The 12,701-nt window shown below is 43.5% G+C and overlaps 1 protein-coding gene across 1 annotated transcript in view; it reads right to left on the bottom strand.

Moving 5' to 3' along the window:
• Nucleotides 1-159, bottom strand: part of SCN3B (sodium voltage-gated channel beta subunit 3) — a 55,760-nt gene extending 55,601 nt beyond the window's left edge. The window contains exon 1 of the mRNA XM_056322730.1: nt 25-159. The gene's annotated coding sequence lies outside the window, so the exon portion shown is untranslated. The remainder of the gene's footprint in view (nt 1-24) is intronic.
• Nucleotides 160-12,701: the final 12,542 nt, after the last annotated feature.

Genomic DNA, 12,701 nt, shown 5'->3' with positions numbered 1-12,701 from the left:
AGTGTTTTCCAGCCCAACACCCACCTGCTCCAGAAGTCCACACCCTGCGTGCTAGAAGCTACTTTGCATTTTGCAAGCCTCCCTCCTCAAAACTCCTCTCCTAAATACCTGGCTGGGTATTACACCGAGTATCAATTACACTGGATGTCAGCGTTTTTCACGTACAGGCGTGAAGGAGAGGAACTGAAAGCAGGAAGGAAGAGCAACAAAAAATAAACACATGAACAACGGGTGAGTCCAAATTCCAGATATATGTGCTGCTTATCACTTGGTAATGCAACCCTGTAAGACACCAACAACAACTACGCGAGGTGCCAAGCTGACTCATTTCAACACCTTGTCATTTGTCAGTAGTCAGGACTGATCTGTTTTGTCTTCTAAGACAGGAAAAATATGAGAAGCTGTACAGGCGAGCAGCATAACGCGCCCTCCACCATCTATAGATTTGCAGTTCTTAGCCAAAATGACATGTTCAAATATAGACAGAAGAAAGAAAAAAGGGGAGACTGTTTTTGCACAGCGTGTGGGCCGTTACTGCAGAGAACCAGGAAATAATATAGCTACATTTGTTTCACTTCAAAAACAAAATACATGTAGTTAAAAAAAAAAACAAACCAACAACTTGTGGGAAAGATAACTGGGCAGGTGGTTGACTCACAGAACAGACAAGCCTAAAAAGCACTGAGAAATGCAGCGGCTGCTCTGCAAAACCATCTACAGAACAGAAAGCCTGTTTTCTCCTGCTCGTTGTAGATTTGGTGTTCACCGAATGCTTACAAAAAGAAATTTCCCTGGTTGTGCTCTAACTCCTGATAGTTATCACCTCACAAATGCCTCAGTCTGGAGGAAGGGGTGAGTACTATCTCCGAACGGAGCCAGCAGCCTGCAGTTTGGTTTCTGGCCTCCCTTTGTTACTTGGAGTATCTCAGCACCTCCGACTACATTCACAGTCAACATCATTTTGCTGCCAAGGCAAAACAAAACCACACTCATAAAATTGTATACACAGAAGCTCAGAGTCTTACAACACACCGAAAGAGACTGACAAAACCACCCAGCTACAGAAGAGTAATTTTCCAGGATTTCTAGGCCAAGTGACAGTGTTAACAACTGTAACACTGGAAGCTAATCTGGCTTCTTCGTTTATTTTTCTAGGAACATTCTTTTGCTGTACAGCAAACCATTCTGCCTTTGTCTGACAAGTGCAGCCTCCCCAGCATCAGAGAGAACTCTGACACACGGATGTCCTGGGCTTGAAGGAAAAAAAAAAAAAAAAAAAAGAGAGAGTTAAACAAAGAAACTGGGAGGAAACAAAGTAATGCAAGCTGGAAAAAACAAACAAACAAAAACCCACTCAATAGCAGAAGGGGGAAAAAAACCCACAACAAAAAAGGCTTGAGAGAAAAACTTTAAAGACTGATGTGATGCATTGACATATGCTCCTGAGAGCAGAGCAAACTAAATCTGTCACAGTAATAATTGGAAAACTAGCAAACATATGCCTTCATGTCTCCACTGTGCAAAAGTGAGTGGGGAGGAACTGCAGCATCACATTTCCCACATGTATAATCATTTTAGGGGGGAAAAAAAAAAGCCACCTAGAAGATCAGTAACAGAAAAAAGAAAATAAGAAAAAAAGAAAAAAGCTCCAGCTGGTGTGCTCTGGAGCAAAAACCTCAAAACCAGCAAATGAATCTGAAACAGTCTGCTCCTGTACCTGTAGGGTCAGTTTTGCTTTTAACAAGATGTCCTTTGCATTTCAAATCTTGCTTTAGTTCAAAGCCCTCTTCAGTGGCTAAGAGTAGTATGCAACCTAACAGCTCCCATAATTTGGCTGCCTGTGACTCCATCTCACCAACATTTTCTTTGAGAGGACAAGATGTACTTTGCAATCTGTTTTACTGTATCAATGCCTGAGCAGAAAGTCCAAATTGGAGATTGGCAAAGCAACTGAACAGACAAGTTAAGAAATCAGAAGATTAACATCATTTCCAAGAAGGGCAAAGCCCATTGACACCTGAAGACAGATTCACTGTTTCTAAATCTAAGACTTTACAGTATTACAAAAGATCTCAAAACTATTAAGACAAAATGGACAAACAGGCCATAGGCATGGAAAGAATGAATCCTACATTTGCTCACTGGCGTGCATAGTGTTTGTTAGAACTAGTGAGTCTAGGAATCACTGTGTAGGGCAAGGCAGGTCATTGCATAACAACACGTGTGGGGAACAGCAGGTAGGACCTCCCGGTCCAGTATAGCCATCCTCTGTTGACATTAAGGCATGAGGTTATGCTATCTGATGCAAGTGAATGTGGCACTGTCCTCAAACACAGGCCCTATTTAACCCAATAAACTCAAGAAAGCATTGCTGTACCCATCAAACAACATTAAGATTATTCACAAGGAGAAGTGCAAAGAAGGTGGTACAATCCTGCTGCAAACTGAAGCAATTCAAGTACACACAGAGGCATCGTCCCTCCAATCTCATAACAGGTTTTTAAGCAGCAGTATCACACATAAATTCTTACACTTGGTGCTCCATCACTTATTTAATTCAATCTGTTTTGTATCACATTTGTGATCAGGTTAAATATATTCACCATGGCATGACATCTTCACGTTCTAGTGGCTCCCAAATCAAAAACGTTACACACATTCAGTTAAATTCCCCATCTGGGCAGAATACACAGACTGTAATCCAGAATCTGAAAACGTGAGCTGGCAAGCTCTTTATATTATAGCTGTGAAGGAAGATAATTTACTTTTCTGGTCAGGTCTACATAAGGCTTTTCCATTTAGCCTTGCACTGTCTTTATCACAAGAAGCCTTCAACCTTGCACAGGTTTCTTACTACTGCATGCATGCCATCATTATTATAATTTGAGGGATGTGAGAACATGTAGGAACCATAGCCACGGACCACGAGGAATACTTCTGTGCTAAATACTAAAGCAAAAAGAAAACACAACTCCTCCACTCATTTCTTACTTGTAAATTCCTTTAGTCAGTTCTGCAGCCTCGACAGGAATAAACATTGTTCTCCCTCAGTCAAGTATAACTCCAAGATACGCAACGGTGAGAAGCAGCTTTTTAAACTGTAGGTTAACATACCTTCAAACAGGCTGTTTCTTTTCTGCCTACAACTATGTTGCAAGCATGCCCACAGTTATCTATTAGCTCATAAACTGAGAAATCTTTCTTTAACACAAAACTGCTTTCTTGCTCCAGCCTCAGCCAGACTAGACAGGTCAGATGTCCCCACCGATTATGCTAAACTCCACAGCTTTCCTTTACCTCCTTTTGCTCCTTTTAACAACAGCTTCTTTGCACAGTTTTCTCTAGTTTAAACTAGCTCCCACCACCTCCCCCTCCCACCTCCAAAAATCCGAACACCTTTCCCCTTTCACCTGCTATGTTACTAGACAATTCCTGCATTCTGGTCAAGAGGCAAGTGAGATGAAAAGGGCGAGCTGGCTAAAGACCAAGCGCTACTCTGCAGCTGAGGAGAAAGGGAGAATGTAAGGATGGCAAAACCTGCTGTGCGACGCAGGATGTAAGAAGCCATGTGGGCAGGGAAATTGTACTAGCTGTGCTCCGTTGTAAGGGCTGCCTTCTTGGCCCTGTTCGTATGTTGCTCAAAAAAGTATTCGTGACAAGATTTCACGCTAGAGTTAGGAAGTATCATATAAAATCCCACTAACACACAGATTTTGAACAAGTCAAGAGTTATGAGCTACTTATCTTGGGGTGAGCCGAGCTTCAAGATAGTAACAAATAATACCCACCTTCTACCATAACTGTGTAAGAGCTAAAGTTCTTGCATGTGGCAGGTCTGAATTTTCCCTTGTGCTCAAATATAAAACTGGTTGTGGCAGTAGCAGAAGGGACATGTGTAATACCTAAGCGCAGTGACGAGTACATGTAAAGCACCTTCCTTTCCCTATAAATCAGTTTTGCAGACCTCATGTAGGATACTTATCCCCTCTCAAAATTATTAAACAACTAGGAATTCTCAGTATTACATTTTAGATCACATAATATGATGCAAGAGATGAATAATTATTTGAGAAAGCTTGTGATGTTGGCATTTCAGTGGAGACTAGAGGGATACAGTGAAGACCTGTATTTCTGTGAAGTGGAGAATGTCTTCACTGTCATTAACTTATAGGCAGTGGTCACATTTCAACACAAAAACTGTAGCCAAATTATACAGTGAAAATTATTCTTATTACCTTTTCTGGTGGCAGCACCTCCAGTGCAAGGAACCTCTTCAGCAGACACCACAAGGCTGCTGGCCCAGGTGCACCTCCACTAGAGGAGGAAGTAAAATGCAGAAATTCATTTTTTCCCTCAAACATTTGCGGACAACTGCTCTCCTCACAACCGTGTCAATGCTTACTGAAAATAGAAATGATCGCAACATTGCTAAGAAGACACACCCAAGTCAGTTTATTTATTCTTCTAATTCAAGAGATTACCGCTGCTGTACCACCACACAAAGGACTCTGGGCTGGCTGCTCGCGAGGGTAATGAATTCTCCAGGGCCTTACTGCAGGTCTGGGATGTAGCAAAGCAAGTTCACGTAAGCCGTAAGGAGAGAGACAACATTGCACTGCCAGGGGAGGATTATGGTGCCACTCTTGAGCCTTGACGTAGTCTCAGAAATCTCTTTACTGCTACACAACCTAGAGCATCCTGATTTACGGAGACCCCAATGATTTATTCCAGCCCCATCCTCTGACAAAAACTCTCAGGCACTGTTATGCTGGCTGCATTAATTTCTTCTGATACTAGAGATTTTCACAGAGGAAAAACACCTTCTCCTAAGTCATGCCTTATTACACCTGCTTTAACTAGGTCAGTTCATGAACTTTTTCCAAAACATTATTTTGCAATGACTGAAAAACTAGTCCAGACCCACCAGTCTGAAAGACCCCCTGGGAGCACATATTTTCGGGCATAATCACTCAATCCATCTAATTCCAGGTAACAGCACCAGAAAGCACAATGTAGTTTGCATTCATAATGACACGACACTCAATTTCTTACTCAGACCCATAACGAGTTTCCTTCAACTCCACATTGTGAAGTTTATTTTTAAGCTGAAAGAGTTTAATTTGAAGGTGCAACATTTGAGGCCATAAATGAAAACCAAAGACAAAGAGAAATGCTAGATGCAAAGATATTTACCCCCAGCACTCGCCTACCTAGGAGATTCTCTGGACTAATCATAATCACCACGGCAACATGAGCTACCATTTGTTACCTGCAAGATACTATCTTCAGAGCTCATTTGGCATCATTTAAATGCTCACATTACTAAGCATACCATTTAGGAAACAAAGCTCAAATGGAATCAGCTTTAGCTGCTTTAGTGCTGCTAAACCCTTGCAGTTCTGCTAGGAATTTTAAGCAGAATGCCCACTAGCCCAGTCAGAGCAACACTGTATGCTGCATTTAAGGATAAACACGGATTTTACAGCAGACCCATTTAGCAAAGCAGCAAAACCCACAGTCTAGAACTACATCTTTTATTTAACAACCTATTCTGAAACACCACTGCTTTTCAACTACTGCCACTTTAATTGGAAAATGAATCACAACAAGCGATGATTCTTTCTGAGAATACCAGAAGACTAATTCCTTCTGTCTTGGGTTTCATAAAAATTTCAAGCAAAAAGCTAGACCAAACGAGAGAAAGCATTGTTCTTTTTCTTGAAAAACCGAATGATAAAACCTCCAACCAGATCTCTATGAAAGTGAGCTTAAAAGCCTAAGTCCTAAAGGTTTAATTAAGGACAGCAAGGTAGCCATGCCACCTCCAGGAGCTGAGCCTGAGGCTACCTGTGCCTCAGGGAGCCACCGGGGAGCCTGGCCAAGCCACAGCTCCTCCAAGGAAAATTCAGCTGGCTGGTGGTCACCCCCAGCTGGTGCCAGTATGGGTCAAGCCAGATCGTGCTCCATTTCGCCTGCATTCATGGGCAGGCAGAGGAGCATGGCCCCAGGCTCACAGGAGCCACAGAGCCAGCCAGCCTCTCACCAAGCCCTCCTGGGGTGAAGCGCCGAGGCTCCACCAGTTCCCCCCAAACCCCCTGAGTGCTGCCTGGGGACTTACCGCAACCACAGCCCAAAAAGCACCACTTCATCAGGCCGGTTAAATACTCCTTGCCTACTCAGAGGTACGGCACAAGCGAGTCTGTCCGGGGGCACCCGACATGCCTGGACAATAGCCCTGCTCAGCTGTGCCCAATGCTCGCTAACGAGGGTGCCCAGCTGCTCGCAGGGGTGGGCACCACCACACCTGGGGGGCACCTGCACCCTCCCACACACCCTGCACGCAGGCACACCTGTGACATGCTTTGCTAAATACACACACTTTTGGAACAGACATATTTCAGTATTTATACTCCTAAAACGATCCGGGTTATCAACTGAAGATAGGCTTTTACAGCCAGTACAAAGAACCTCCTAGAAGGAGGGAGAAGTACAGTGAAGCCCATTCTCAAGCAGCAGTGGGAAGGCAACGAGATGCACAAATGCCACAGAGATGGGCAACAAGCAAATGCTGCCTCTAATTCTGCGGGGGATGTGTTTTAACTCCCTGCAAGCAGACAGCCCTGCTAGCACAAAACCAAAGCACGTGCACCAGCAAGACTTACAGCCGTACAGTAAAAGCTTTCCTCTGCTCCCAAGAGGTTCTAAGAGGTAATGAATATTCTTAGGGACAAGAAACACTTAGTTAGGTGCAAAACAAGCAGAAAAGATAAACCCCAGTAAAAATGGTAACAGATTTCTCTGCCAAATGAAGTGGATTTGACAGATAGGAAATTTCTCCCCCTGTGAGCCAACAGAGCCATGTGCTGTCATGGTACCCGAGGTCTGTTCAACTTGACCAATCCTCTTCTAAACATCAAGAAAAACAGTGATTTTATAACCGCTGTGACACAAATAGCACGGCCTTGAAGCTTCACACACAATTCAACCACTGCTAAGTCTCTGTTCCTCCAAAATTCACCCCGAGGAAGAGCTTGTAACTGGCCCATTTGTACATCACAGTGGAACCCCACTGTTAGATCAATAACCATTTGGCCCAGCCTCACTCCAGTCTCAGTGGGAAAAGCAAAAGGTCTTTTATCAGTCACCTGCTGTTAGCAGGCAAGAAACACCCTAACCTGAAACTATCCCGACAATAAATATATCAGAAGTGACCGCATTATTCATTTTTCCAACCTATGATTTCTTCAGTCATTCAGCACTTCTCTCCCACTGTTCCAGCCCTACATAGTCTCCATACTTCGCCAGCCACCGCTCTCGTAAAACTGGAAAAGAGAAAACATTTTTGGGCTATGCAACTGAGAAACTACAGGAAAAACCACATTGTTCTGTACAAGCCTAGCCTCTTGGGCAGAAATTCCTATGGTGTCCGTTTGTCAGGTCTGAAGGCCTGTAAGACTGCTTCACGATCCCAGACCAGGCTTTCCAACGGAGCAGCTGATACCTACACACATCGCTTCCTACACTGCTGCAATAACCTTGGCTCCTGGCCTTATTTAGGCCAGCACATCAGTTTACTTTACGTACTCAGAAGCTGTTCCAACTTTCTTTCATAGGCAGCACTAACGCTTTCAGGGCCACAACCTCCTGGAATCTCTGCTCAGTCTTGCATGAAGCATCATTGTAGGCTATTTTGTGAATTCAAGAAGATGCCCAAAAACTGTCAAGATCTGTCACAGATCTGCAACTTAGTGGCAAAAAAAAAATGGCACAGCAAATTTGAAAATCTTGCATGACTGCAATACCTGCTTGTCTGACTTGAACAAAGGATTTACAGCGTCAGGCTGCTATACAAGTGATTGATTAGGAAGACAAGACACTGTATCTATTTTTGTGAAAAGATCTGAACACCTAGAATAGTCCTGGCTGAAGTGAAAATAAGCTTCCAACCTAGAATTAATTTTGTAGATAAGAAACTTCTCTCTTTTCCTCAAGAATCTCTCACTTACCTCCCCTCTTCCCTAGGTACACTGGCCTTCTCTTAAGCCTGCATTACGTGAGGCAGGCTGGTCTCGCTAATGTACTGGTCAACATCACACTGAAAGATGCATCCCTTCTGGCCTTTCTGTGACAGGGACAGAATGGGGATGCAGCTCAAAGCCATGATTTTGAAAAGGCTCCCACTAACAGGCGTCCCTCAGCTGTAAAAGCTGGTGCGACCTTTGTTTTAACTATGTAGAAAACCGAATTATTTTTTGTGAAACAGGAAATTAAATAAAGGCTGGCACCAGCTTAAACCTGAGTAAGGAGAATATGCTGGTACCAGCAGGGAAGGAGGAGAGAGTGCGTGCACAGATGGGTTGTGTGCTCGCTCTCTTCTTTGCTGGTACCAGCAGATCCTCTCACCTCCATGTACCACTGCTGCCCCGGGCTCCAGTAGCTCTGGGGTTCCTGCCCATCGCACAGGCGAGTCAGCAGAGGTGAAGTTTCAGAGGTGAAGAATCCTTCACAGCTGGCAGACATGATGACTCTGTGCACTAAGCAGGGAAGTAAACAAAGCAAAACGGCTCAGGTGAGTCTGTGACACTCAGCTGTCTGTGTCCTATGTTACAGAGGCTGAGGGAGAGAATATGGAACATCAGTTTCATCAATCCAAACTGATGCTAATGATTTACGGATTTTAAACGCCAGAAAGGATCACTCAGAAACCAAGACAACTACAATAAGAAGCTGAAAAACATAAAGTGAATTAGGAGGCAGACAAGAACACATGGCAAGTGACATGAACTGCTGGGAGATGGAAAAAAATGAAAGAAAATAAGGAGACAATCGAGTTATCCTTCTGTAACTTCCTTGAAGGGTTCATGCCTGATAAAAATCTCCTGAACGATATCATTCATACCACCAGAAAGTCACCCCAAAAGAATGACTCAATGGCAAAGCATGTTTCAAATGTAATTTCCTATGGGATTGTAGCAGACAATACCTGAAGTCCAGTGATTTTATCCCAGGAAAATTGATCTGTTTCTTCCTGGTACATAAATAAGGCACCTATGATATGAAAGGGCTCAAAACTGCTTTTGTGTGAGTTCTGAACATTACACAAAGAAATATTCCTTGGATGTGCTGGTGGGGAGACTGCTAACTTACAGTACTACTCTGCACTAGGCCTTTCGTCTAAGGAGATCCATCTGCTTTCCAGAATCAGAGGCCCGAATTCCTCCAAGATTTGGAGAAGCAATCTGCCAGCTGGCTCTATGTACCCAAAAACCAGCCGTGGAGAAAGGAGAGCATAAACCTGTGCTCCGATAACAGCTCCGATTTTCCACCCAAGTTCAAAAGACTCACGAAGCGCTAACATTAAGAGATCTACCCCAATTCATTTCCGAGCTGAACTGGAGAAAGCAGCTACTTGTAGCAACTTCCCTATTTACACACACAAGCCCGCATGTGAGGTCAGAAGCACAACGCTGTCGTATTGCGATTTCATGTCAGGCCTCCAGGTCAGTCATTCTGGGAAACGTGTAGGACTTTGTCTTAACTCTCCCTGCCCCTGTGCCATACTGGGACCAGCACAGCCCCGGCTAGAACCAGTCTCTTCTCTTTTGTTGCGGCTGAAAAGAATTTTGCTTTAAATTCCCAGGGGTCTCAAGTCAGCTCTGCTAGATGAGGCTTGTGTTACTCTGTGCTTCTGTCTGGAATAGCCAGGTATGAGCTACCTTGGAGGAAAGTTCATGACATCCCGAACAGACAGAATGTTCCCAAGACAAATCCCCCCAGTTCCCAGCTGGCCAGCTGTAACTGAGCTTTCCTTACAGGTTACACACAGGCCAACTGGGGTGCTCAGTTGCTCCCCCGCTGCAGCACCCCCACAATGAAGCGTGAATAGTAACTCCAAGGGGAAGTAGCCGCTTGGCTTCACAGCCTCCTGCTCAGATCGCAGCTGGATCCAGCTTGCTTGTTGCTGAGATTAAACTCTTCCACAAGGTGAGTTTCTCCTTGAGTCCAGGATGTACATAACCCAGTCTCAAATTTCCTCCCAGTCCAGAAAACGAACGTGGCGGGAAGAAGAAAACCCACAAAAGAATAAAAGCCAAGGGGAGTGATTCTGCTGCGCGAATACTTCCTTTCTGAGCTTAGCTAACAGTTTTGGAACTGCAGTTTGCTAAAAGAGGGTGGAGAAGCCAAGGTAAGCAAAGGATTTACAATACTGCAAAAGTCTTCCTTGTTCTACTGCTGACCTACGAAGCACAAGTAAATACGCTGCAGAAAAACTCCTCAGGGTGGTAAATCATTGATGGGAGACATTTGCTGCCGGACTTACTATGGCTCAAATAACATTTACATCTTAAATTTAAAATTATTTCTCCAGGAGAAAGTTCAAGGGCTGTTTACCTAGTGTACAACACTTCTTTTGCTAGAAGAGAAAAAATTAACTCTGGCTTGTCTGACAAGATCAGAAAAAAGCCCCACAGGTCCTGACCTAATTTGTAGCAAAGTATATCGAAATTTCATGTAAGCAGAATAAATCCAACTTCACAGCAGCAGATACTAAGAGAGCACGACGTCTGTTTATACTTCCAATTTCTAATTTCTGCAGCCGTGTTGTAACGTAAAACCAAACCACGAATACTCACTTTTTCCTCTGATCTCCCCCCTGGTATGACTTGTGAGCACATTCATTATCTGGCCCTTTTCCAAAAAAGCCGTTAGCCCAGGATCTACACGCAGGACTGTGGTAATTCACCCCTCCTGCCTTCTAACACTGCACTATAGCTCAATCTGGGGATCCTACAAGCTTGGTGCTTCAGGCAGGCTGCTTCTGAAAACACGGTTTCTCACACCTGCCAAAAAGCGACTGGCCTCAACATCCAGCGTTACAAGAAGCCTTTGACCTTACACACCATGTTGACTTCCTCGTTGACCACAATGCCGTTATCAGCTGCTACCTCTCCTGGCACCATTTACAAAGGGCAACCTGTCAGCCCTACGCACAACGGCTTTCCAGTAGAATTTGGTAAGAGCTGGGCACCTGGAAACTACCAGCTTTTTTAATGCCACGTTCTTCACTTTATCTGTGTTTGCCTTGGCAAATTTGCTCCAAGAAATAGGCTTATTAGCAGCTTTTCTCCCGATAAGAATACCACAGGTGTACACTTGGTATGGTTTTGGAGCTACAGAATATTGAGCTGTTTGCTTTGTTGCTCAAAGGTGTAGGAGTGATGGGCTGCAGCAGATTTCTCATAGAGAACAGTGCATATTTGTGTTATTTTGGGCTTTGATTCATCAGAACTTACATTGGCTGACAGATGGGCGAGGGGGAGATTTGGTACATGTTAAGTGGGTTTTCCAGGTCTCTTTTTCAGGGTCTAATAATGCCAGTTAGTAAAAGGTAACAAGGAAAACCAAGCTTCCCCTTCCTCAGTTCAAGTTTCATCCAGTTCTTTCAATGATTGGACTGCACGACTTACATTCAGACAAGATTTTGTCCTGCCTAATTTATGAAGTCATCTTGTCTGTCTGCTGCTCTTTCAGAGTCATCTGTTTTCTTTCCTAGGAAAAGCTAGCAGGGGTAACTATTCCCTTCATCCAATTTTAATTTTCTCAAGACTTCTTGCAAGACTGAATTCTACAAGTTCAAGAGAAAACAGAGATTTCCCTCTGAAGGAACTGTTATTTCTGATGCTACCTTAGAAAAATGCTGTGTCCCGACAAATATTAGATCTCCACAAATTCAAATCAGATGCCACTTTTGCACTTCCCTGGTATCAGCACAGTCTGATTTTGCAGCTCCATTGCTTCACACCTTTTGCAACTGCAATCAACAACATGGCGAGTCAAAGCGTTTTGTCCTATTGCTCCGGCAAATCTCACAAAAAAGAGATTCTGTGTAGGCATTAAAATATGTCAGAACAAAACACATAAAGCAGGTGTTATACTGAATGGATTTAAAGCAGAGGAATACAGTGTGTCCATAAGCAGAGATTTCCTCCTTGAATTTAATAGAAATCAGTCGCTGCTGTTGCTTCCAAAGCCAGGAATAGGAATTTTAATTGCTGGGTGATTGAGATCTTGCCACGAGCATTAGTTCCTTGTAGAAAATATGGATGTTATTTTCCCATGACATGAACAGCTAAGTACTTCCAAGATTGTCATATAGTTCTCACATAAACAGACAGGTGAATTTCACTGTATCATCACCAGCGTGTACAGGATCTTATTGGTGAGTCCCAACAGCCATTTTCTTGTTTGGGGGCTACTGTTAAAAAATACATTTTGGATATCTTTTTGTTTAATTTGAAATATTTTCAGCAACGAAAAAAAAAAAAAAGAATTGCATAAGGCCAAGCATTGCAACTTTTAAATTGTTTGTGAATGTATCCGAGATCAATGTACCACTGGGTGTTGTATAAAGGTACATTCTCGCTGATTAGGTTTTACAGCCTTTTTTTTTTTTTTTTTTAAAGAGTAACCTTGAAGATGACAGGTTTATCTATAGCTTTTGCAAGATAATCTACATTTTTATATGCAGTTGTAATACAAGGAAATGGCCTCAAATTACACCAGGGGAGGTTTAGATTGGATATTAGGAAAAATTTATTCACTGAAAGGGTGGTCAAGCAATGGGACAGGCTGCCCAGGGAGGGGGTGGAATCGCCATCCCTGGAGGTGCTCCAAAAAACGCGCAGATGCGGTGCTTGGGG

Source organism: Falco biarmicus, chromosome 20, assembly GCF_023638135.1.
Source record: "Falco biarmicus isolate bFalBia1 chromosome 20, bFalBia1.pri, whole genome shotgun sequence".
NCBI lineage: Eukaryota > Metazoa > Chordata > Aves > Falconiformes > Falconidae > Falco > Falco biarmicus.
Note: the sequence above shows the minus strand (reverse complement) of the source record. Positions and strands in the feature narration are given on the sequence as shown.